The 25,442-nt window shown below is 40.7% G+C and overlaps 1 long non-coding RNA gene across 1 annotated transcript in view; it reads right to left on the reverse strand.

The window, feature by feature from the left end:
• LOC144381255 (uncharacterized) overlaps positions 1 to 25,442 on the reverse strand; it is a 101,178-nt gene that overhangs the window by 23,219 nt on the left and 52,517 nt on the right. The window contains exon 2 of the long non-coding RNA XR_013446145.1: positions 4,316 to 4,470. This is a non-coding gene — a long non-coding RNA (uncharacterized LOC144381255). The remainder of the gene's footprint in view (positions 1 to 4,315; positions 4,471 to 25,442) is intronic.

Consider the following 25,442-nt stretch of genomic DNA (forward strand, 5'->3'; position numbering starts at 1 on the left):
GACACAAATAAACCTATGGAACAGAATAGAGTGACTAGACATAGGCTAAGTCATAAATGGCACTTGATATAGAGGGGATACTCACGGGAGTGGAGAAAGGACAATTGGACATCCACATGAGGAAAATGAAACTTGACTTCCAACCTCACACTCCATCACTAGCTGCACCCACCTCCCTACACACACACCCATAGAAAACATTTATAAGAATATTCATAGAAACACTGTGAAAGAGTAAAATTTTAAAAAGCCAAATAACACATGTACATAAAGAGTAGAATGAATAGTGTGGAATGTTCACATAATGAAATACAATAGTGCCATGAAAATGAATGTTGCCACATGGATGTAATGTTTTAAAATGTTAAAAATTTTGTTACAGAAAAACTAAAAATATACTAAAAAATATATTGTTCAGTGATGCAAACATATGTATGTCATAAAACTATAAAATAAAAGTAAGTAACTGATAAATGCAAAATTCAGAAGAGTGGATACCTCTAGGGAAAAAGGATGGGCTTGAGGAAGGCACAAAGGCACTAACTAACAGTGTGTTGTTCTTTTTCTTAAACCAAGGTGTAGGTGATTGATGTTCTTTGTATTCCAATTGTTATTTTGTATCTACTTAAAGTTAATAGAAATGTAACAAATACATGCATTGGCCCAATACTGAAGGGCCAGGTTTGAACTCAACATTCAGATGAGGTCAAAACCAAAGGTGAAGCTATCACAGAATGAAATTCTTGAGACAGAATAAATCTGAGTATTTTTCCAGAAAATAAACTGAATCACTGCTCTGATATGATTACTTAAAATATTATTTCTCAAATATTAAAGTTCACTTTATAGTGCTGGAATAATCATTTCTCAGCTCCATTGACTTAGATTGCCCCTATGCATGGTCATGTACCACATATTCACAAAATCAAATAGAACCTTCCTTTCAACTGAGTTTAGCAAAAGGGAAAGAATTTTTTTTGCCAAATCTAGTCAAAATAGTCTACTGCTGGTAGTAATGCTGCCCTTCCACTCTAGTAGCAAGTGGATTAAAGTAAACTCTTATCTCCCCTGCTCCTTCTGGACTTAAGATCTAGTCAACAGCGACTGTGCAATTTCATTGAAGCAAACTCACAAACAGAATCTCTGTGCATTTCTGGAGGAAGATGCTTTCAGAATACTTTCAGAAGCAAAAGCAAGTGTTTGCCCTCACTTATATTTTTTATTTTTAATATTATGCAAGAACTTACTATTTTAATTCGCCCTTAAACCTTAGATCTAGAAATGTATCAATAGAGCACCATAAATGTCTTCCAAGATAGCAAAACAGTCTCTTTCTATTTGCATCTTCACTTTCAATAGATGGACAGCGATTTCACCATCTTTCCTGGAGCAACATGAGAAATGAATCCTTAAAGTAGATATCATGCTAGAAATACCTGCACCCTCCAGTTCATGAGTTAGGTTATCTCTTCATTAGGTTCCAGCAAATGAACTATTTTGTCTTCAGGAGTCCCACTTTTTCTAAGTCCTGGCTTGTTAGTAATACTATGTATTGCTATGTGTTCAGGAAGACTTCAAAATGTAGTAGCTACTCCTTTCCTATTTGAATGTTGTGTATGACTATTTGACAAGGCAGTTCCAAAACCTCGTGGATATTATGGTGCTTGTCTTTGGCTGAGGAAGAATAATAAGTGGTCCACTACCTTACAGCCAGTAATCTTGTCACAGTACCCCATGCTGTAATTCTTTTCTGAAGGGTGTGAACATAACATCATATTTTTTAAGCCTGAAATCATTCATACCCTTCACAATGTTGTGGGTTTGTTTGTTTGTTTGTTTTTGCAGTGGCAATGACAATATGTGATATTACACTGATTTTCCTTTTTAAGAATATTTCTTTAATCAGATTTACTGTTGTTGCCTGTTTTGAGATCCAGACATCTCTCAACAAGCTAGTAAACAAGAAGCAGTTAGTTTAGAGATTCCAGAAATGACACTGGAGTAGGCATTTGGTGATTTGGTTTTCTAAAATCTAAGAAAAAAGCCATAGCTTGAATGGCTCATTTTCAGCTGAAGAGTGAGGTCAAAGCTAAACTTTGGAGCCTCAATAATCTTTAATAAAATAATTGCAAAAAATAAGGAGACAAAGTTTAGACCAAAGGGACTAATGTATCCACTCAACAAATTCTTATTGAATACTTACTATATGCCAGACATTATGTCAGGCACTGAGTATAAAGTAATGAGCCAAACAGATAAAATGTTCCTCTCCTCATAGAATTTACATTTTAGTTTAGAGGGCTAGGGAGGAACAAACAGTAACAATAAATATACAAACAAGTGTCAGGTGGTGATAAATGCCATATGGAAAAATAAAGCTAGGAAGAAGAATCCAGAGTAGGGGGAGTAGAGGAAGAGAGTGCTATTTTTTAAAACATGCTTAGAAAAGTCCTCATGGATACGGAGACACATGGACAGGAACTTAATAAAAACATAATTTCAAAAGCAGTATTTTTTAAATGAATGGGCAAAGATCTATCAGGCTCATGAAAATAAAGAATAGAATTTCACAAAATAATATCAGACAAAAACAGAATTCAAGATCTAAAGGAATTTTTTAAAAAGAATAAAAATAAATAAATAAAATTACATATAAGAGCATAAAACTGCTAACCCAAAGACTTAATAAAAAGAAGAAATGTTAAATAAATTATGGTAATTTTTTTTTAAAGGTTTTATTTATTTATTTGACAGAGAGAGACACAGCGAGAGAGGGAACACAAGCAGGGGGAGTGGGAGAGGGAGAAGCAGGCTCTCCGCCGAGCAGGGAGCCCGATGCGGGGCTCGATCCCAGGACCCTGGGATCATGACCTGAGCCGAAGGCAGACGCTTAACGACTGAGCCACCCAGGCGCCCCTAAATTATAGTAAATTTATACAATTAAGTAATGGGGAGCCATTAAGAGATGAGACAGCTATCCGTATCACATTATTGAATTTCAAAAGCAAATGAAAAAATAATTTATATATAAATTTTTTTAAGTCTGGAAGGCTATACAACAAACTTTTAACAATAGTACATCAGGGGAATGAAATTCTTGGGAGAGACCAAAAAGATCTTGGCTTCCACTTATGCAAGTTTTTATTATTTTAGAATTTTACAATTAGCACTTATTATAATAAAATATCTGCTGCATACATGTTTTTAAATAATTCAAGGGAAAATAGAATGATTTCACACTGATGAAGAATATAACTCAAATTAGGAATATTATTTCCATGAACCTATTTATATAAAGCAAAAACATTTAATAAGGCAAGAATAAAGTGACATGAGTATAATAGTAGTGGAAGGATTTCACTTACCATTCTAATCTTCAACAGATCAACTGATCAAAAATAATGATAAAAAGAACCTGAATTCCGTCATTAGTAAGTCTGATTTAAGTGCTAGTAGTCAACTCTCAACTTTAAAGAGAATAAAACTTATTTTCCAACACCCATGAAAAACATGAACATCTGTCACATACTACACCACAAAGAAAGTCTATAAATTCCAAAAAGCAGAAATTATGTAAGACACCTTCTCTGTTCCCAAAGCAATAAACTGATAAAGATTAGAAATTGAAAGAAACAAAAGTTAACCACTTAAGAAACTAAAGCCTATTCTCCTAAGTAATGTTTAGGTCAAAGAGAAAAAATAACTCTTATATAATGTTTAATACTAAATAATAATAATACCATTATATCCTAAAATGTATGAAAGCAGCCAAAGCTGTTATCTTGAAGAAATTTATACCAGTAAAGGTTTGTATTGGTAAAGGAAAATTGTTCCTAATAAATTAAGTATTGAAGCAAAGAAAAAAAAAATCAGTGTAAAGAAAGGAATTCATAAAAGTAGAAACCAATGAATTAGTAAAATAGTGGAATCAATCAAGAGCTACTTCTTTGAAAATACAAATAGCATAGAAAATAAAACTATATGCTCCAGTACTACACAAGATGTTTCCAGGTTTTAAACTACAGTTTTGTAATTTCCTTAAAAAATGGCAAAGAACTTATGGAAGAGTTCTGAGAACACTATATTATTTCTAAACAGCAGGTTCCAAGTAAAAAATATTCCTAGCCCCCAGCATCAAATACTATTACCCACCCACCCAGTCATAAGGTAGGTAAAAATCTATTATTAACTGCTACATTAAAAAGTCCTTTCCAAAGAGTTTTGAGTATGAGCCTTGGCCCTGACTCAAATCCACTATTGACTTAGAAATGAAGAGTCCAGACACTGCTTCTAACCCTGTGGGGAAGATGCCTACCTTCTGGTGCCTAATGACATCTTGGTCAGATTCCACTTGTTTCCAAATGTTTTCATTTGTTAAAACATAGTCCAGTCCAATTGAAAGCATCAATTTCATCTATAATTTAAGGTTTTCTGTTTCCCCAAAGCATGCTGTACTGTGGCTCCAAGCACCTGAAACAGGGAAGGGACATGGTCTGTTCTTTTTTTTTTTTTTTAATGTTATGATAGTCACCATACAGGACATCATTAGTTTTTGATGTAGTGTTCCATGATTCATTGTTTGTGTATAACACCCAGTGCTCCATGCAATACGTGTCCTCCTTAATACCCATCACCGGGCTAACCCATCCCCCACCCCCCTCCCCTCTAAAACCCTCAGTTTGTTTCTCGGAGTCCATAGTCTTTCATGGTTCATCTCCCCCTCTGATTTCCCCCCCTTCGTTTTTCCCTTCCTTCTCCTAATGTCCTTCATGCTATTCCTTATGTTCCACAAATAAGTGAAACCATATGATAATTGACTTTCTCTGCTTGACTTATTTCACTTAGCATAATCTCCTCCAGTCCCATCCATGTTGATGTAAAAGTTGGGTATTCATCCTTTCTGATGGCTGAGTAATATTCCATTGTATATATGGACCACATCTTCTTTATCCATTCATCTGTTGAAGGACATCTCAGCTCTTTCCACAGTTTGGCTATTGGGACATTGCTGCTATGAACATTGGGGTGCATATGGCCCTTCTTTTCACTACATCTGTGTCTTTGGGGTAAATACCCATCAGCCACACCACTTCTTTCAAGATACATCTCCAAAGGCTAGTGAAACAAAAGCAAAAATGAACTTTTGGGACTTCATCAAGATAAAAAGCTTCTGCACAGCAAAGGAAACAGTCAACAAAACAAAGAGGCAACCCATAGAATGGGAGAAGATATTTGCAAATGACACTATAGACAAAGGCCTGATATCCAACATCTATAAAGAACTTCTCAAACTTAACACCCAAAAAACAAATAATCAAGTCAAAAAATGGGCAGAAGACATGAACAGACACTTCTCCAAAGAAGACATACAAATGGCTAACAGACACATGAGAAAATGTTCATCATCATTAGCCATCAGGGAAATTCAAATCAAAACCACATTGAGATACCACCTTACCCCAGTTAGAATGGCAAAAATTGAAATGGCAAGAAACAACGAAGTTGGAGAGGTTGTGGAGAAAGAGGAACCCTCTCACACTCTTGGTGGGGATGCAAGTTGGTATAGCCACTTTGGAAAACAGTGTGGAGGTCCCTCAAAAAATTAAAAATAGAGCTACCCTATGACCCAGCAATTGCACTACTGGATATTTATCCCAAAGACACAGATGGTCTATTCTTTACACAACTCCTCTCTGTCCTTTTAAACCCTCTCTCTCCTCCAGGGCTGAGGCAAGAAAGGAGCACCAGGGGGAAACCAGAGAATGTCTCTTTACCTGATCGGAAGAGGTTTCTATTCTTTCCTGTAGTTACAACTCCTCTTACCCACCATGCCCTCAGAAAGCAAACATCCAAATGCTAACTAAGGCCTCCTCACTCCATCATGGTTCCCTGCTGTGGGAGATCAAGCTCTGCCTCAAAATCTGTCACAAACCCCTCTCCTTGCCTCCAAACACCAGCAACCCACCCTACAGCCTCTGCTGCTGGGGTTCTGGAAGGTCTAGCTTGCAACCTCTTGGGTGACTAAAAACCAGCAAATGGCTCAAGGACCCTATGCAAGGTCTAGATGACCCACAGGTACCTCACTAGCCTGCCATGCTGCTGCAGCCACTCCCCCACCCCACCTGGCCCTGCCACGTCTTTCTAATTCTCTTCTCCTCTACTCAGCTAAGAACATAAGTAGATTATCAGTTCCACTGCTTGAGCAGATGTTCAAATAGGGAATGAAAAGCTAGCCTCCTCCACTCACAGATACCTCCTAATCGGTAAGAAAGAGTGTCTTATCAATGTTCCTACTCCTGGGCTTCTAGAAGATGATAAACCTCTTACCACAAATACTGCATTCTCCAAAGGACCCGAATCTTAAATGACTCACTCCCTCTCCCAGCCCTCTTCTTATACAGGCTAAAACAGGACAATGAGGTGGTGGTTGGTAATTGTGCCAGTTACGCCATATCTTAGGACACCCTACTCAGAGGTGGCCCTTGTTCTAATGTTCTCCATTTTGTGCTTTGGCCAAATTTCTAAACCAAGGGGAAAAGTCCAATTCAACATCTTGTTACAAATACATAATCGTTTCTCCATAAGTCCTGCATCATCTCCCTAAACAGTGGAGTTCACTCTTTGATTCTCTCCCTAAATCCAAGGCTCACTGAACCTTAAGCAAAGAAATAGACCTAAGATCCAGTTTCCCTGTTTCCCCAGAATTTTAAGTCTTACTAAACCTGTCTATGGTCAACCTTCATAGTCGCTGCACTCCTTCCCTTATGGTAGTGTCCCCGAGAGAGAAGAGAGGGGTGCACTACAAACTCTTGCTAAAATGGGTTCTTTAACCAGAAATGGTCCCATCTTCCTGTCCCATCCCATGGTTACCACCACACTAGCCATGCTGTTGGATCAGATAGGCCTGGTTCCATCCAGCAAGGGATCTAAACTTCCTGGGATTAGGGGTTAAAAATAACTCAACGAGTACATAGGGTCTGGGAAGGAAACCAGACCCCGACAGGTGGTCTGAATACACCAAACCAAGCTCTCTGGTTCCCTAAGGGGGCTTCCCATGTCCCTGAGGTTTTCTTATCAGTGAAGTCCTGTCACTCCTTGTCCCCATTACCTCAGTCCTTCTACCTGCAAGTCACCCCCAGGGAAAAAAAAGCACCTCACAGAATGGTATACTGAGGAAAGCCGATAATCCAGACCCCTCAAAAGAAATGTTCACAGAAGGATGCTGACTGCCTCTTACAAAAGAAAGAAATGACCCCCAAGCAGAGTTAAACCAAAGCCCCAGAGAGCCTGCTGCTTAGAGAATCAGCTGCTGGGAAAGAATGGCAGCTTGGCATTATCCACCGTGATTTTACCTCAAGAATCTGAAATGCTTTACTTGGAACTGAGTCACCTGCATTGCAAAGGTCCAACTCGGGTGCACTATTATTTAATTTCTTTTATGGCTTTCTCCCTAGCCTCACAAAAGAAAATCATGTGTGATTACGGAGTGAATGCTGGTACAGGGCTTAGGAAAAGAACGGGTTGTTTGATTACTATTATCTATTCTTCTCAGGATATAAGGGTACAGCAAATACTGGCAGTTAAAGATTTCTAGTAAGTGAGTTTACTTATCTTTTGGTTTTTTGTAAGCCTCCTCTACAGATAAGGTAGCAAAGGGAGAGAAGTTGGAGAAAAGTTTATAAGAATCTGTGGAAGCTGATATTCATTATATAATGTTAATGTTTACCTACTCCAAAAGATACCAAATGCTATAATTTATAACACTAGAGTATTTCTGTGATTTCCAAATGTTCTGCTTGGTTGAATGGTGGCCCCCAAAAGATATGTCCACATCCTAACATGTAGATTTTTTTTTTAATATGACATTATTTGGAAAAGGGGTCTTTGCAGGTGTAATTAGGTTAAGGATCTTTAGATGAGATCATCCCAATTACCCAGGTGGGCCCTAAATCCAATGACAAGTGTCCTTACCTGAGACAGAAAAGGGGAATACACAGACACCCAAAGACAAAGAGGAGAAGGCCATGTAAAGATGGAAGCAGAGATTGCAGTAATGTGGCCACAAGCCCAAGAATACCTGGAGCCACCAGAAGTTGGAAGAGGTACAGAAGGATTCTCCCAAAGAGCCTCTGGAGTGAGTACAACATGATTTCAGACCTTTGGACTCCAGACTGTGAGAAAATAAATTTCTGCTGTTTCAAGCCACCAAGTTTGTGGCAATTTGTTATATCAGCCAAAGGAAACTAATACACCAAATATGACATCACATTATATTTAGCTCTGGCAGAATGCTAGAGTCTACTTAAGAAACTTTAGCAAAGCAGTGGAACAAAAATCCTGAGGGTAACCACACAAAAAGAGAAGGAAGATAGCTTCATTTTGCCTCTGTCATCAATCCCACTGCTTGGTGCCAAGAGGGAACTTCCCAGCTAGAAAGAGTTCCCCTCACCAGGAAAGAGTAGGGTGAATCATTAGCTTCTCCATCATTTGGAGGCACTACACAAAGGTCTCACTTGGGTTTCACTCCACCCAGGGGGCAAAGCTGAGACAAATAGAGAAGATTAGGAACAAGGGGGGGAAAGCAGAGACTATCAAGAGCAGCCACACAGTGGGAATGACCACGGTTCACAGTGACCTGCTCTGCCAACACCCCCAGCATATTTCACCAGCTTTTGCTCCACAGGTATTCATGTTTGCTGATGCCAGTAACTGCCTCAGTCCTTCTCCCTCACTATCCCCCCAAGCCCCCCGTACCCAAGACTCTGTGTCTACACGAGTACAAGACTCCAGCCTAGACCCCTGCAGCTGACTCCTACTGCCATGTGCACACTCAGAGCTGGCTCCTCTAGCTATGCACCCACACCTCCCTGGCCCAACCCCCAACACCAACCTCCCACAGTGTGCATGTCCAGGGGGAGACTGCAGCCACAGGACAGCACATCAACAGTCAGGGCCCCCACAGGCTATGAGTGAGCCCATAGTTGGCCTTGGCCCTCGCTGCCTGCCCTAGCCCCACCAAAACATGTCTGTCTGCATCTGGCCTCTGCCACTACATAGGCACCTAGAGGTGGCCCCTGCAACTGAGTGTGTGCACACCACTGGCTCCAGCCATCACCACTGGTCCCTTGCTGCTGGACCTGGAGATGCTGCTGCAACTCCCAGCAGCCCCTGCAGCCACTACAGCACTGTCCCCATCCCTACCATGGCCACCAAGGACCACACAGTTGTTTATGTTACGGATCCCAGTGTCCTGAGCCAAAGGATAACACACTCCTCCAGATCCGGTGCCATCACATGACCCTGCACTTGACACTCTGCACCAGTAGACCCAAGTCACAGCATGCTTCAGCATGTCCCCACCACAGGTGAAAGTCTACCCTTACAGAAGTTAGTTCTTAAAGTCTGAAGAGGTGACTGCTTCTTCAAAGGTACACTTACACAAAGCTACAAGGATCATGATGAATCAAGGAAATATGATTCTACCAAAGGAATACAGAACTCCATTAACTGTCCCCAAAGAAATGGAGATCCAGGAATTACCTAACAAAAAATTCAAAATAATTTTTCCAAAGATGCTAAGAGAACTACAAGAGAACACAAGTAGGGGCACCTGCGTGGCCCAGTTGGTTAAGCGTCTGCCTTTGGCTCAGGTCGAGATCCCGAGGTCCCGATGTCCTGGGATCAAGCCCCATGTCAGGCTCCCTGCTCATCAGGGAGTCTGCTTCTCCCTCTCCCTCTGCCCTTCCCCCATCCCCGCAACTTATGCGCTCTCTCTTTCTCTCTCTCTCACCCACTCTCTCTCAAATAAATAAAATCTTTTAAAAATGAGAAAGAACACAGGTAAACATTTTTAAAATATCAAGTAAATAATGCAAGAGCAAAATGAGTAATTCAACAAAGAGATAGTTGCATTTGTACACACTAACAACAAAGCATATGAAAAAGAAATAAACAATAAAAGAATCCCGTTCACAATAGCATCAAAAAGAATAAAATATTTATGAATAAATATAACCAAGGAGGTGAAAGATCTGTACACTGAAAACCACAAGAATTTAATGAAAGAAACTGAGGAAGGAACAAACAAATGGAAAGATAACCCATGTTCATGAATTAGAAGAATTGATATTGTTAAAATGTCCATACCACCCAAAGCCATCTATAGATTCAAAGATTCAAAATTCTAAAGCCATTTTTCACAGAAATAGAAAAAACAACCCTAAAATTTGTAGGGAACCACAAGAGACCCCAAATAGCCAAAGAAATCTTAAGAAAAACAAAGCTGGAGACATCATGCTTCCTGATTCAAACTATGCTGCAAAGCTATAGTAATCAAAACAGTATTGCACTGTCATAAAAAAACACACATAGACCAATGGAACAGAATCAAGAGACCATAAATAAACCTTTGCATATATGGTCAAGTATATTTGACAAGGGAGCCAAGATTACTCAATCAGAAAAGGACAGTCTTCAATAAATGGTGTTGGCAAAACTGGAAAACCACATGCAGAAGATTGGACCTTTATTTTATACTACTCACAAAAAATAACTCGAAACGGAATAAAGACTTAAACATAAAACTCAAACCATAAAACTTCTAGATGAAAACATAGGGTCTTGACATTGGTCTTGGCAAGAATTTTTTGGATATGACACCAAAGCACAAGCAACAAAAGCAAAGCACTGATAATAGAACTATATCAAACTAAAAAGCTTTGCACAGCAAAAGAAACAGTCAACAAAATGAAAAGACAACCTATGAAATGGGAGAAAACATTTGCAAGTTATATATCAGATAAGGGGTTAATATCTAAAATTCATAAAGAATTTATACAACTGGAAGAGCAAGATGGCAGAGGAGTAGGAGACCTGGATTTTGTATGGTCTCAGGAATTCAGCTGGATAGGGATCAAACCATTCTGAACAACTACGAACTCAACAGGATATTGAAGAAAAGAATAACAGCAACTCTCTGAACAGAAAAGCGACCACTTACTGGAAGGTAGGATGTGAGGAGAAGTGAATCTGAGGCAATATTCGGGAGGATAGACGGTGGGGGAGGGTGCCTCCATCAGCCGCTTCTGGCAAGTGATAGAGCAGTGGAGCACAAAATCGGAACTTTTAGAAGTCGGCGCTGCTGAGGGACGTCGCTCCAGTGGCTAAGCAGGAGGTGGAACCCTCACTGGGACAGTGTGGTCTCAGGACCCTCGGGGTCACAGAAAGACCAGGGGTGCCTGAGGGCAGCAGAGCTCCCAGGGATCGGAGCGGGGAAGCGGGCTGCAGAGACAGAGCTGAGGAGCGGGCTCTCAGCTCGGGGTTGCCATAAACCGAGATCCACGGCACAGTTGGGCCACTGCTCCTCCAGCAGGAACCCAACAAGCAGCAGATCCAGGGAGACTCCCCTTCCTCCCCCGGGAGGAGCGGCGCGGGAGTGCACCGCAGGACTCTGCTGGGTTTGGAGACTCCACACAGAGTCATGTGCCAGAGACAGGAACACTCGGTCACAGGCTGGGTGAGCACGGAGTGCAGCCAGAGACCGGGGAGACGGGAGTGACTGCTTTTCTCTGGGGGCACACTGAGGAGTGGGGCCCCGAGTTCTCAGCTCCTCCGGGGCAGAGATTGGGAGGCCGTCATTTTCACTCTCGTCCTCCAAAGCTGTACCAAAAGCTTGCAGGGAACAAAAGCTCCCAAGAGCAAACCCGAGCACATTACTTAGCCCGGACCAGCAAGGGCAGGGCAACTCCCCCTCCAGCAAAGACATCTGGGAACCATGGCAACAGGCCCCTCCCCAGAAGATCAGCAAGAACAGGCAGCCAAGACCAAGTTTACCGATCAATGAGAACGGCAGAACTCCAGCGCTAGGGGAATACTGCACATAGAATTCATGGCTTTTTTCCCATGATTCTTTAGTCTTTCAAAGTTAATTTTTTTTAACTTTTTCTTTTTTTTTTGAATTTTTCTTTTTCCCTTTTTCAACCAACATCTTATCAATCCCTTTTTTAAAAAATCTTTTTTATTTTACATTTTTAGAGTCATATTCTATCCCTTCATAGTAGTTAACCTATTTTTGGTATATATATATATACCAAATATATATATATACGTTGTTCTCTCCTTAAAATTTTGGGATACAGTTTCTTCTAACAGACCAAAATGTACCCTAAATCTCTAGTGTATGGCTTTGTTCTAGTCTCCTGCCTGATCACATTCTCTCCCTTTTTTTTTTTAATCCTCTTCTTTCTTTTTTCAACCAACTACTTATCAATTCCTTTTATAAAATCTTTTATAATTTTCATCTTTACAGTCATATTCCATCCCTTCATCATATTAACCCTTATTTTTGTACATATATAAATTGTTCTTTCTTTAAAATTTTGGGAGGCACTTTCTTCTAACAGACCAAAATACACCCAATATCTAGTGTGTGGCACTGATCTATGCACCAGCCTGATCATATTTGATCATATTCTGGTTTTTTGTTTGTTTGTATTTATCTTTTTCTTTATCTTTTTTTTTTTCTTTCCCTTTCTTTTCCCCCGGTTTCAGGTCTCTTCTGACTTGCTTAGTGTATATTTTTCTGGGGTTGTTGTTACCCTGTTAGCACTTTGTTCTCTCATTCATCTATTATCCTCTGGACAAAATGACAAGATGCAAAAAATCACCTCAGAAAAAAGAACAAGAGGCAGTACCGACTGCCAGGGACCTAACCATACGGACATTAGTAAGATGTGAGAACTAGAGTTCAGAATGATGATTTTAAAGGTACTAGCTGGGCTTGAAAAAAGCATGGAAGATATTAGAGAAACCCTTTCTGGAGAAATAAAAGAACTAAAATCTAACCAAGTCGAAATCAAAAATGCTATTAATGAGGTCCAATCAAAAATGGAGGTTCTAACTGCTAGGATAAATTAGGCAGAAGAGTGAATTAGTGATATAGAAGACCAAGTGATGGAGAATAAAGAAGCTGAGAAAAAGAGAGATAAACAACTACTGGATCACGAGGGCAAAATTCGAGAGATAAGTGATACCATAAGACAAAACAATATTAGAATAATTGGGATCCCAGAAGAAGAAGAAAGAGAGAGAGAGACAGAAGGTATATTGGAGCAAATTATAGCAGAGAACTTCCCTAATTTGGGGAAGGAAACAGGCATCAAAATCCAGGAGGCACAGAGAACCCCCCTCAAAATCAATAAAAATAGGTCCACACCCTGACATCTAATAGTAAAACATACGAGTCTCAGGGACAAAGCGAAAATTCTTTTTTTTTTTTTAACTTTTTTTTTTTTTTTTTAAGATTTTATTTATTTATTTGACAGAGAGAGAGACAGTGAGAGAGGGAACACAAGCAGGGAGAGTGGGAGAGGGAGAAGCAGGCTTCCCGCTGAGCAGGGAGCCTGATGTGGGGCTCGATCCCAGGACCCTGGGATCATGATCTGAGCCAAAGGCAGACGCTTAACTGACTGAGCCACCCAGGTGCCCCAAAGCGAAAATTCTGAAAGCAGCTCAGGACAAGATATCTATAACCTACAATGGTAGAAACATTAGATTGGCACCAGACCTATCTACAGAGACCTGGCAGGCCAGAAAGGACTGGCATGATATATTCAGAGCACTAAATGAGAAAAATATGCAGCCAAGAATACTATATCCAGCTAGGCTGTCATTGAAAATAGAAGGAGAGATAAAAAGCTTCCAGGACAAACAAAAACTACAGGAATTTGCAAACACGAAACCAGCCCTACAGGAAATACTGAAAGGGGTCCTCTAAGCAAAGAGAGAGCCTAAAAGTAACATAGACCAGAAAGGAACACAAACAATACACAGTAACAGTCACCTTACAGGCAATACAATGGCACTAAATTCATATCTTTCAATAGTTACCCTGAATGTAAATGGGCTAAATGCCCCAATCAAAAGACACAGGCTATCAGATTGGATAAAAGAACAAGACCCATCGATATGCTGTCTGCAAGAGATTCATTTTAGAACCAAAGACACCCCCAGATTGAAAGTGAGGGGGTGGAAAACCATTTACCATGCTAATGGACACCAAAAGAAAGCTGGTTTGGCAATCCATATATCAGACAAATTAGATTTTAAACCAAAGACCTTAATAAGAGCTGAGGAAGAACACTATATCATACTTAAAGGGTCTATCCAACAAGAAGATCTAACAATCATAAATATCTATGCCCCTAACATGGGAGCAGCCAATTATATAAGCCAATTAATAACAAAAGCAAAGAAACACATTGACAACAATACAATAATAGAGGGAGACTTTAACACCCCCCTCACTGAAATGGACAGATCATCTAAGCAAAAGATCAACAAGGAAATAAAGACTTTAAATGACACACTGGACCAAATGGACTTCACAGACATATTCAGAACATTCCATCCCAAAGCAACGGAATACACATTCTTCTCTAGTGCCCATGGAACATTCTCCAGAATAGATCACATCCTAGGTCACAAATCAGGTCTCAAACAGTACCAAAAGAATGGGATCATTCCCTGCCTATTTTCAGACCACAATGCTTTGAAACTAGAACTCAATCACAAGAGGAAAGTCAGAAAGAACTCAAATACATGAAGGCTAAAGAGCATCCTACTAAAGAATGAATGGGTCAACCAGCAAATTAAAGAAGAATTTAAAAAAATTCATGGAAACAAATGAAAATGAAAACACAACTGTTCAAAAACTTTGGGATGCAGCAAAGGCGGTCCTAAGAGGAAAGTATATAGCAATACAAGCCTTTCTCAAGGAACAAGAAAGGTCTCAACTACACAATCTAACCCTACACCTAAAGGAGCTAGAGAAAGACTAGCAAATAAAGCCTAAACCCAGCAGAAGAAGAGAAATAATAAAGATCAGAGCAGAAATCAATGAAATAGAAACCAAAAGAACAGTAGAACAGATCAACGAAACTAGGAGCTGGTTCTTCAAAAGAATTAGCAAGATTGATAAACCCCTGGCCAGACTTATCAAAAAGAAAAGAGAAATGACCCAAATAAATAAAATCATGAATGAAAGAGGAGAGATCACAACCAACACCAAAGAAATACAAACAATTATAAGAACATATTATGAGCAACTCTATGCCAGCAAATTAGATAACCTGGAAGAAATGGATGCATTCCTAGAGATATATCAACTACCAAAACTGAACCAGGAAGAAATAGAAAACCTGAACAGACCCATAACCACTAAGGAAACTGAAGCAGTCATCAAAAATCTCCAACAAACAAAAGCCCAGGGCCAGATGGCTTCCCAGGGGAATTCTACCAAACATTTAAAGAAGAATTAATACCTATTCTTCTGAAACTGTTCCAAAAAATAGAAATGGAAGGAAAACTTCCAAACTCGTTTTAGGAGGCCACCATTACCTTGATCCCAAAACCAGACAAAGACCCCATCAAAAAGGAGAATTACAGACCAATATTCTTGATGTACACAGATGCAAAAATTCTCACCAAAATACTAGCCAATAGGATCCAACAGTACATTAAAAAGATTATTCCCCACAACCAAGTGGAATTTATCCCTGGGCTGCAAAGTTGGTTCAACATCTGCAAATCAATCAATGTGATACAATACATTAATAAAAGAAAGAACAAAAACCATATGATCCTCTCAATAGATGCAGAAAAAGCATTTGACAAAGTACAGCATCTTTTCTTGATCAAAACTCTTCAGAGTATAGGGATAGAGGGTACATACCTCAACATCATAAAAGCCATCTATGAAAAACCCACAACAAATATCATTCTCAATGGGGGAAAACTGAGAGTTTTCCCCCTAAGGTCAGGAACATGGCAGAGATGTCCACTATGACAACTGCTATTCAACACAGTATTAGAAGTCCTAGCCACAGCAATCAGACAACAAAAAGAAATAAAAGGCATCCAAATCGGCAAAAAAGAAGTCAAACTCTCACTCTTTGCAGATGATATGATACTTTATGTGGAAAACCCAAAAGACTCCACCCCAAAACTGCTAGAACTCATACAGGAATTCAGTAAAGTGGCAGGATATAAAAGCAATGCACACAAATCAGTGGCATTCCTATATACCAACAAGACAGAAGAAAGAGAAATTAAGGAGTCGATCCCATTTACAATTGTACCCAAAACCATAAGATACCTAGGAATAAATCTAACCAAAGAGGCAAAGAATCTGTACTCAGAAAACTATAAAATACTCATGAAAGAAATTGAGGAAGACACAAAGAAATGGAAAAACGTTCCATGCTCATGGATTGGAAGAACAAATATTGTGAAGATGTCAATGCTACCTAGAGCAATCTACACATTTAATGTAATCCCTATCAAAATACCATCCAATTCTTTTCAATGAAATGGAGCAAATATCCTAAAATTTGTATGGAACCAGAAAAGACCCCAAATAGCCAGAGGAATGTTGAAAAAGAAAAGCAAAGCTGGCGGCATCACAATTCCGGACCTCAAGCTCTATTACAAAGCTATAATCATCAAGACAGTATGGGACTGGCACAAAAACAGACACATAGATCAGTGGAACAGAATAGAGAGCTCAGAAATGGATCCTCAACTCTATGGTCAACTCATCTTCAACAAAGCAGGAAAGAATGTCCAATGGAAAAAAGACAGTCTCTTCAACAAATGGCGTTGGGAAAATTGGACAGCCACATGCAGAAGAATGAAACTGGACCACTTCCTTACACCACACACAAAAATAGACTCAAAATGGTTGAAAGACCTCAATGTGAGACAGAAGTCCATCAAAATCCTAAAGGAGAACACAGGCAGCAACCTCTTTAACCTCAGCCGCAGCAACTTCTTCCTAGAAACATAGCCAGAGGCAAGGGAAGCAAGGGCAAAAATGAACCATCGGGATTTCATCAAGATAAAAAGCTTTTGCACAGCAAAAGAAACAGTCAACAAAACCAAAAGACAACCGACAGAATGGGAGAAGATACTTGCAAATGACATATCAGATAAAGGGCTAGTATCCAAAATCTATAAAGAACTTATTAAACTTAACACACAAAGAACAAATGATCCAATCAAGAAATGGGCAGAAGACATGAACAGACATTTTTCCAAAGAAGACATCCAAATGGCCAACAGACACATGAAAAAGTGCTCAACATCGCTCGGCATCAGGGAAATCCAAATCAAAACCTCAATGAGATACCACCTCACACCAGTCAGAATGGCTGAAATTAACAAGTCAGGAAATGACAGATGTTGGCGGGGATGGGGAGAAAGGGGAACCCTCCTAGCGTGTTGGTGGGAATGCAAGCTGGTGCAGCCACTCTGGAAAACAGTATGGAGCTTCCTCAAAAAGTTGAAAATAGAGCTACCGTACGACCCAGCAATTGCACTACTGGGTATTTACCCCAAAGATACAAATGTAGGGATCCGAAGGGGTATGTGCACCCCGATGTTTATAGCAGCAATGTCCACAATAGCCAAACTATGGAAAGAGCCAAGATGTCCATCGACAGATGAATGGATAAAGAAGATGTGGTATATATATACAATGGAATATTATGCAGCCATCAAAGGAATGAAATCTTGCCATTTGCAATGACATAGATGGAACTGGATGGTATTATGCTGAGCAAAATAAGTCAATCAGAGAGAGACATGTATCATATGACCTCACTAATATGAGGAATTCTTAATCTCAGGAAACAAACTGAGAGTTCCTGGAGTGGTGGGTGGTGGGAGGGAGGGGGTGGCTGGGTGATAGACACTGGGGAGGGCATGTGCTATGGTGAGCGCTGTGAATTGTGTAAGACTGCTGAATCACAGACCTGTACCTCTGAAACAAATAATACATTATATGTTAAAAAAGAAGAAGAAGAAGATAGCAGGAAGGGAAGAATGAAGGGGGAGAAATCGGAGGGGGAGACGAACCATGAGAGACAATGGACTCTGAGAAACAAACTGAGGGTTCTAGAGAGGAGGGGGATGGGGGGATGGGTTAGCCTGGTGATGGGTATTAAAGAGGGCATGTACTGCATGGAGCACTGGGTGTTAAATGCAAACAATGAATCATGGAACACTACATCAAAACTAATGATGTAATGTATGGTGTTTAACATAACATAATAAAAAAAGAAAAAAAAAGAATTTATACAACTCAATAGTGGGTAAAAAATCTCATTCAAAAAATGGGCAGAGGAACTGAATAGACATTTTTCCAAAGAAAACATAAAAAATGGCGAACAGGTATATAAAGAGATGCTCATGGGGCACCTGGGTGGCTCAGTCAGTTAAGGGTCCAACTCTCGATTTCGACTCAGGTCATGATCTCAGGATCATGGTATCAAGCCTCACATCGGGCTCTGAGCTCGGCAGGGAATTTGTTTGGGATTGTCTCTCTCTCCCTCTGCCCCTCTCCCTGCTCATGCTCTCTCTCTCTCTTTCAGCTAAATCTTTTTTTTAAATGGTGCTCAACTTCACTAATCATCAGGAAAATGCAAATCAAAATCACAATGGGATATTGCCTTACAGCTGTTAGAATGTGTATCATCAAAAAGACAAGAGATCGCAAGTGTTGGAAAGGATGTGGAAAAAGAGGAAGCCTTGTGCACTACTGATGGGAATATAAATTGGTACGGTCACTGCGCAGGTTCCTCAAAAAATTAAAAATAGAACTTCCATATGATCCAGCAATCCCACTTCCGGGTATATATTCAAATGAAATTAAAACAGGATCTTGAAAAGATCTTCTCACCACAAAAAGGAAATGGTAATTATGTGACATGATGGAGATGTTAACCAAGGCTGTAGTCATAATCATTTTGAAATTTAAGTGTATCAAATCAACATACTGTGTACCTTAAGCTCACACAGTGTTGTCAATTATATACTAATAAAGGTTAAATACATATGTAATTCATACACACATACAACCAAAGCCCCAAGCCTGTACATCAGAGAAAACAAATGCCTGTACATCTGCAAAAAGTGGCAGCTGCTCCTGGGATGCTCTAAGTTCTGAGTTAGCAGCTAAGGAGGGCCCTAAAAGGGCCTGAAGACGAACTCTTGGGGTAGTTTGTCAAGCCCCCCGCCACTCCCCCCACAAAGGACCATCCAAGAGATCAGTCCTTCCCTGTAAGCACGTAGTAGAACAGTTATGTCATCAGCCCCCAGGAGGGGCAGTGAGTGTGGGTCCTTGGGCAGGACCCTGATTAAAAAGTGAAGTCTTCACTTCGCTTTACAGGAATCCTCCCACCCTTCCTGTAGTCCCCGGAAGCAGTCTGTGATAAGCAGATGCAACATTCAGACATGATAAGCGGAACTCCCACATTCAGAAATCAGCACCCCCAATGTAAGAGGAAGGGTCATATGGGCGCAGGCCGGAGTTCCATGCCCACCAGCTTCCTGGTGGTGGTGCTCATGGAGGCACGGTGGACATCGGCCAGGATGAAGCAGGAGACAAGCCCCCCACACACATACCCCACAGCAGGGCAAGCCCGACTGCCCGAGCCTGGGAGATGGGAGCCTGGGAGATGGAAGCCGCAGAAAAAACAGCCCTTGCTTCAACGATGCGGAGGTGGAGAGACAGTTTCTTTGAAGGAAAGAACATGGCGCTTTCTGAGGAGGAAAAGAGCAGCAACGCCACGGAGCAACAAGCTGGGCAACTACGCAGACAAGGCCAAGCGTAATGCCGCCGAAGGACAACAGCAGGCGGGCGGCCAACAGCCCGCGCATGCGCACCTTCACGGACGCGACCTGTCCTGCCTCCAGCACATTCTCGCGAGATGCTGTTCCTGCGCCTGACGTGGATTGTGGTGGCGGCCGGCGACCTGAATTCCTCCTTCCTCGTGTTCCTGTGTTGCACTTGCGGGAATGACCGTCGCCAGTCCCCGGGGTGTGGAGTCTTTGGTTTGGGGCAGCGACAGCTGGACATCAGGGGACTGTCCATGTGGACACCTGTGGGCTCTCCAGGGTCCGCCACACTGAAACCCCAGCGCTGCCTGAGCAGACTCCTACCGCAAGGGCAACCACCTCAGGAAAGCTGGTGCGAGCGCTTTGAAGTCGGGTTGCCCCGGGCGGGCGGGTGAAAACTATGGATCCGGTGGGAAGGCCTCTTGCATAACCGCATCTGCGGAAGTACGGAGGGTGTGCACCCGGTGGCCGAGGGCTTTCGCGGGCGCTCTCACCATTCGTGAGCCTCCTGCTAAGTTATGGTAAGATCTTCTTCCAGGATGGAAGCACCTGGGCGTCTTCACGGAAGGAAGGGACCCACGCCAGTGACTTGTTCAGCTTCAGACCCCCGCTCGCCACACACCCCAGACCAGCCTCTTAGCCTCCACAGGCCTGCGTCCCATCCTGCGTGGTTAACACGGATGGGACGCAGGCCTGCCTTCCACTGCTGTGTTGCGTCTGGTTTAGCCTCTGAATGTACCTCAACGCCTGCTCCACCTGCCTCTTTCCTACCTTATTCTTGCTGTGTGGACGGTTATTCACATGTTCTGGTCCACCAAGTGTCACCTGGAGACATTCTGTCTGAAATATTCAAACAATACAGATGAGCGAGTCCCCTAGACTTGGCCACCCTGCCTGTTCCCTGGTTGTGTCCTGGCCGCCCTGGGGGCCTTTCCCTGTGCCCCCACCTGCAGCCTGCAGTCTTTGCAGGCTGTGGTATGCCCATCTAAATAGTGTCACCTCGTTCTTCCTGTTCCATGACATTTCTTTCACTTAGGAGTCTGGAAGTTATCCTTGGAGTAATTGCCACCACCACTGCCACCAACAACAAAAGGATACAAACCAGTAAAAAAAAAAAAAAAAAAAAGGAGGGGGGGTCACAGATCCAGTAATCACTAATAATTTGAGGAAAACAAATATAAAAGAAGCATCACTGTTTAAATTGAAAAACGTATACACAAGTGTGACTGACTTGCTAGTTGCCTACCCAATATCCATTCTCCCTTTCTTCCTTACTACCAGAATTTTGATTGAATGATTTAACAAAACTCTACCTCTCAACCATGTCAGAAGAAATATATCCGGCCAGTGAGATAGAAGTCTGCTGGGTATTTCTGGGTAAGTTTTGCTTTCCTAATTGTAACAGAGCTGTCCAGTTGTCTCCTAATATTCATTCTTCTCTTCTTTATTCTTGTTAGGACCCCTGATTTTAGCCCAGTCTATGGCTGCCTAAGGGGTAGGGTGAGACTCCCTAGCAGCTAAGTGTGGTCACATAACTAAGTTCTAGCCGTTTTCTTGCTAGCTGGAGTAAAGAAATGATGGCTAGATCTTGAGCAACCATACTGGATCACATTAAAGGAGCCACATATTTTATATGGCAGAACAAAAAGAAAAGGAGCCCAGGTTTCTGACATCATGTGGAATATCAGCTCTAGACCACCAACATCCAGATTTCATTAATATAATCTTCATCTTTAAGTCATAATTTTGGATTTTGTCAAATGCATCTGTTATACTAATATGGACACCAATCCTTCCTCTTCATTCTGTCTTTCCTTTTCTGGCCTGTAATACATACCCAATACTTGGAGGTGCAATAGTCCTGAAGCCGCATTCTCAAAATGTTAGGATAAAAGGATAGAAGAAAAATATATATAATTAAAAAAAAAAAAGAGGGGAGGAGCCTAGTCCCTGGATGACAACTCTAGATATTCATTTCTGGACTTTTGAATTCATGGGGAAAATTAACTCATTACTTGTTTAATTTACAGTTTGTTGTGATTTCTCTTACTTGAAATTGAATACAATTGAATACAATTTCAAGTACATCTAGTACTATCTAGGACATCTCAAAGAAAATAAGGCTGATACAGAAAAAACAAAATTTGTTTGTTGTATCCATAAAATAAGAACAGGCTATTAATGAAAATGAACCAATTATAAATCCTTAAATGAAAATATAAGTGGTGTAAAAACAAACTGAATGGACATAGCTCCAGAACAAATTAATGAGCTATGAGAGCAAGTTGAGAAAGTCTTCTGGATAACAGAAGATAATGGTGTCTGAAACGACAAAACAAATGGAGAGCATGGGCACAGTTATATTAGTTTCTTAGGGCTGTAGTAACAAACTACCACAAACTGGGTGGCTTAAACAACAGAAATCTATTGTCTCAGTTCTGGAAGCTAGAAGTCAAGGATCAAAGTGTTGGCAAAAATTGTTCATTCTGAGGACTGTGGGGAAGAATCTATTCTATGCCTCTCTCCTAGCTTCTGTTGGTTTACTGACAACCTTTCGCATTTGTTGGGTTACAGATGCATCACCCCAATCTCTACCTTCATGTTCACATGGCTTTCTCCCTGTGTGTGTGTCTGTGTCCAAATTTCCACTTTTTATAAAAACACTAGTTGTATTGTTTACAGATAAGAAACAATTGAAGAATGAAATATTTTTTTAAAAAATAAATAATGGTAGAAAAATTCCCTGAGCTGATGAATGACATGAGTCTGTATGTAGAGAGAATCCATTGAGTACTGGGCAAGATGAATGAAAAAAGACCCACTCCTATTCAAATTGTGATAAAATTTGTCAGGAATAAAGACAAATTTTTTAAGTATCTAAAATAAAAAATAAAGATTATACTTCAAAACAAAAATTAGATACACATCTGACTTCATATCAACATGACTAGAGGCAAGAAAACAATGGAGCAATAGGCTCAAAGTTTTAAGGGAAAATTATATTTGAACTAAGAAAAACTATAAGTCAACTGAGGTGGCAAATTAGAAATGATAATCAGTTAGCAAGTGAGTAACTGTTGATCCAACTGCATCTCCATGAGCAGGACCTGATTAGTTCCAGCCAATCAGAAAAATCCTGTTCTCTTGCTAGGGCTTGGCTCAGAAATGAGTAATGACACATTCCAGCTGAGACACCAGAGAAATTTGTTAGGCCTCTGGAGAAGTCCCTCCTCATTCTCCTTGGACTGGATCTCTTTTTCCCACTGGAGCAAACATGGAAAAATATCATCCATTGCTACAGCAGTTACCCCACAGCCACAAAAAAACAAGATTTAAGATGAAACTAACACCCACATTGCCTTTCTTAACTGAGATTCTGCAGAAGAATTAAGGCCTACTGAAAATGACTTGTGTGACTATTTTCTCAGTTGTCCCAAGGATGATTCAGAACTAGGTAACATGCTAGATGCATAGAGGATGAACTAATGTATTACATTCGATGGATACCTTATGTCATTAGAGCTTAATTTCTAGAACTGGGGGGCAACACACTATGATCCACAGGCCAAATCAGCTCACTACCTATTTTATTGGAACCCCAGGCTTATTTGTTTACATATTACCTATGGCTACTTTTACACTGCAAAGGCAGAGCTCAGTAGCTGTGAAAGAGATGGCCAAAAAAAAGTCTAAAATATTTACTGTCTGGCCCTTTACAGGCAATGTTAGACAACTCCACTCTAAAGAAACCTCATTGAGAAGGACTGTGAAGAGACTTGGTTTTGTCCATCTTGACCTTTGTCCCATTATGAGCAAGCAGCAGGGGGATCAGGCTGATGAGTTTTGCTGAGATGTTACTTCTGCCTGTCACTTCATTTATAACCCTATCACAGAGTTGTTATGGGGATTGAGTCAATAACTGTAAAGCATTTAGAATGCTGCCTGGCACATAGTAAGCACTCAGTAAATGTTGGCTCTTATTCCAAACCTGATACCAACTACCATTTACTATTCTGCAGGTAGACAGTTTGGTCTGGGTTCAGTAGAATGATTCTTCTGATACTGGCCAGATTTGATCTTGCAGCTCCAAATAGCTATACATCAAATGTAGGCGACTCTGCTTCTCCAGGTTGCCTGGTCCAGGATGGTCCCACTTGCATGTCTAACAGGTGGCCAGCTGTCACCAGAGCAACTGAGCCATGTGGCATTTAGTCTCTTATTCCCCAGCAAGCTAGCCTGGCTTTTCACATGGTGGTAAGAGGGTTACAGAGGCTCTAAAGTGAGGATGGCTTCTTAAGGCCTAGGCCTGGAGCTGAAACCACCACTTCCACTATATTTTATTTGTCAGACACATCACAAGACCAGTTCATATTCAAAGGATGGGGAAATAGACTTCACTTCCTGATGGGAGGACCTGCAGAGTCACTCTGCAAAGGGGCATGCACACAGGGGAGAAGAATTGCAGTCATTTATATAAACAATCCACATTAAGTTAATATATCTTAACCTAAATTCAAATATCAAACAAATATTTAAGTACTTGATAAATGCCAATACTGTATGAAATGGTTTTGCTTTTCTCTTTCCTTTTGAAATTCAAAATTTTATTTGAACAGAATCCTTTTAGAAAGAAAAAAATAAATTCTTTTGCTCTTAGTAATTGTGTTTGTGGGAGGACATCTGAACGCATGTTTTAACAAACCATCAAATTTAGCTGATTGATCCTCAGTCTTTTCCAACCATAGCAAAATGTTGAGCTTATTCTTGAATTTTAATTCCTCTTTAAATAAAACTACAAAATTAAATTCTAATTTTGCTTTAAATGCATAAAGTGATAGGTAATTTGATCTCCTAATTTTTTTTTAATTTTATTATGTTATGTTAGTCACCATACAATACATCATTGGTTTTTGATGTGGTGATCCATGATCCATTGTTTTCGTATAACACCCAGTGCTCCATGCAGTACATGCCCTCCTTAATACCCATCACCAGGCTAACCAATCCCCCCTCCCCCCTCCCCTCTAAAACCCTGTTTGTTTCTCAGAGTCCATAGTCTCTCATGCTTCATCTCTCCCTCCAATCCCCGCCACCCCCCCCGCCATTTTTCCCTTCCTTCTCCTAATGTCCTCCATGTTATTCCTTATGTTCCACAAATAAGTAAAACCATATGATAATTGACTTTCTCTGCTTGACTTATTTCACTTAGCATAATCTCCTCCAGTCCCATCCATGTTGATGTAAAAGTTGGGTATTCATCTTTTCTGATGGCTGAGTAATATTCCATTGTACATATGGACCACATCTTCTTTATCCATTCATCTGTTTAAGGGCATCTCGGCTCTTTCCACAGTGTGGCTATTGCGGACATTGCTGCTATGAACATTGGGGTGCATATGGCCCTTCTTTTCACTACATCTGTGTCTTTGGGGTAAATACCCAGTAGTGCAATTGCTGGGTCATAGGGTAGCTCTATTTTTAAATTTTTGAGGAACCTCCACACTGATTTCCAAAGTGGCTGTACCAACTTGCATTCCCACCAACAGTGTAAGAGGGTTCCCCTTTCTCCACAACCTCTCCAACATTTCTTGTTTCTTTCCCTGTCCATTTTTGCCATTCTAACTGGTATAAGATGGTATCTCAGTGTGGTTTTGATTTGGATTTCCCTGATGGCTAATGATGATGAACATTTTTTCATGTGTCTGTTAGCCATTTGTATGTCTTCTTCAGAGAAGTGTCTTTTCATATCTTCTGCCCATTTTTTGACT

Source organism: Halichoerus grypus, chromosome 3 (genome assembly GCF_964656455.1).
Source record: "Halichoerus grypus chromosome 3, mHalGry1.hap1.1, whole genome shotgun sequence".
NCBI lineage: Eukaryota > Metazoa > Chordata > Mammalia > Carnivora > Phocidae > Halichoerus > Halichoerus grypus.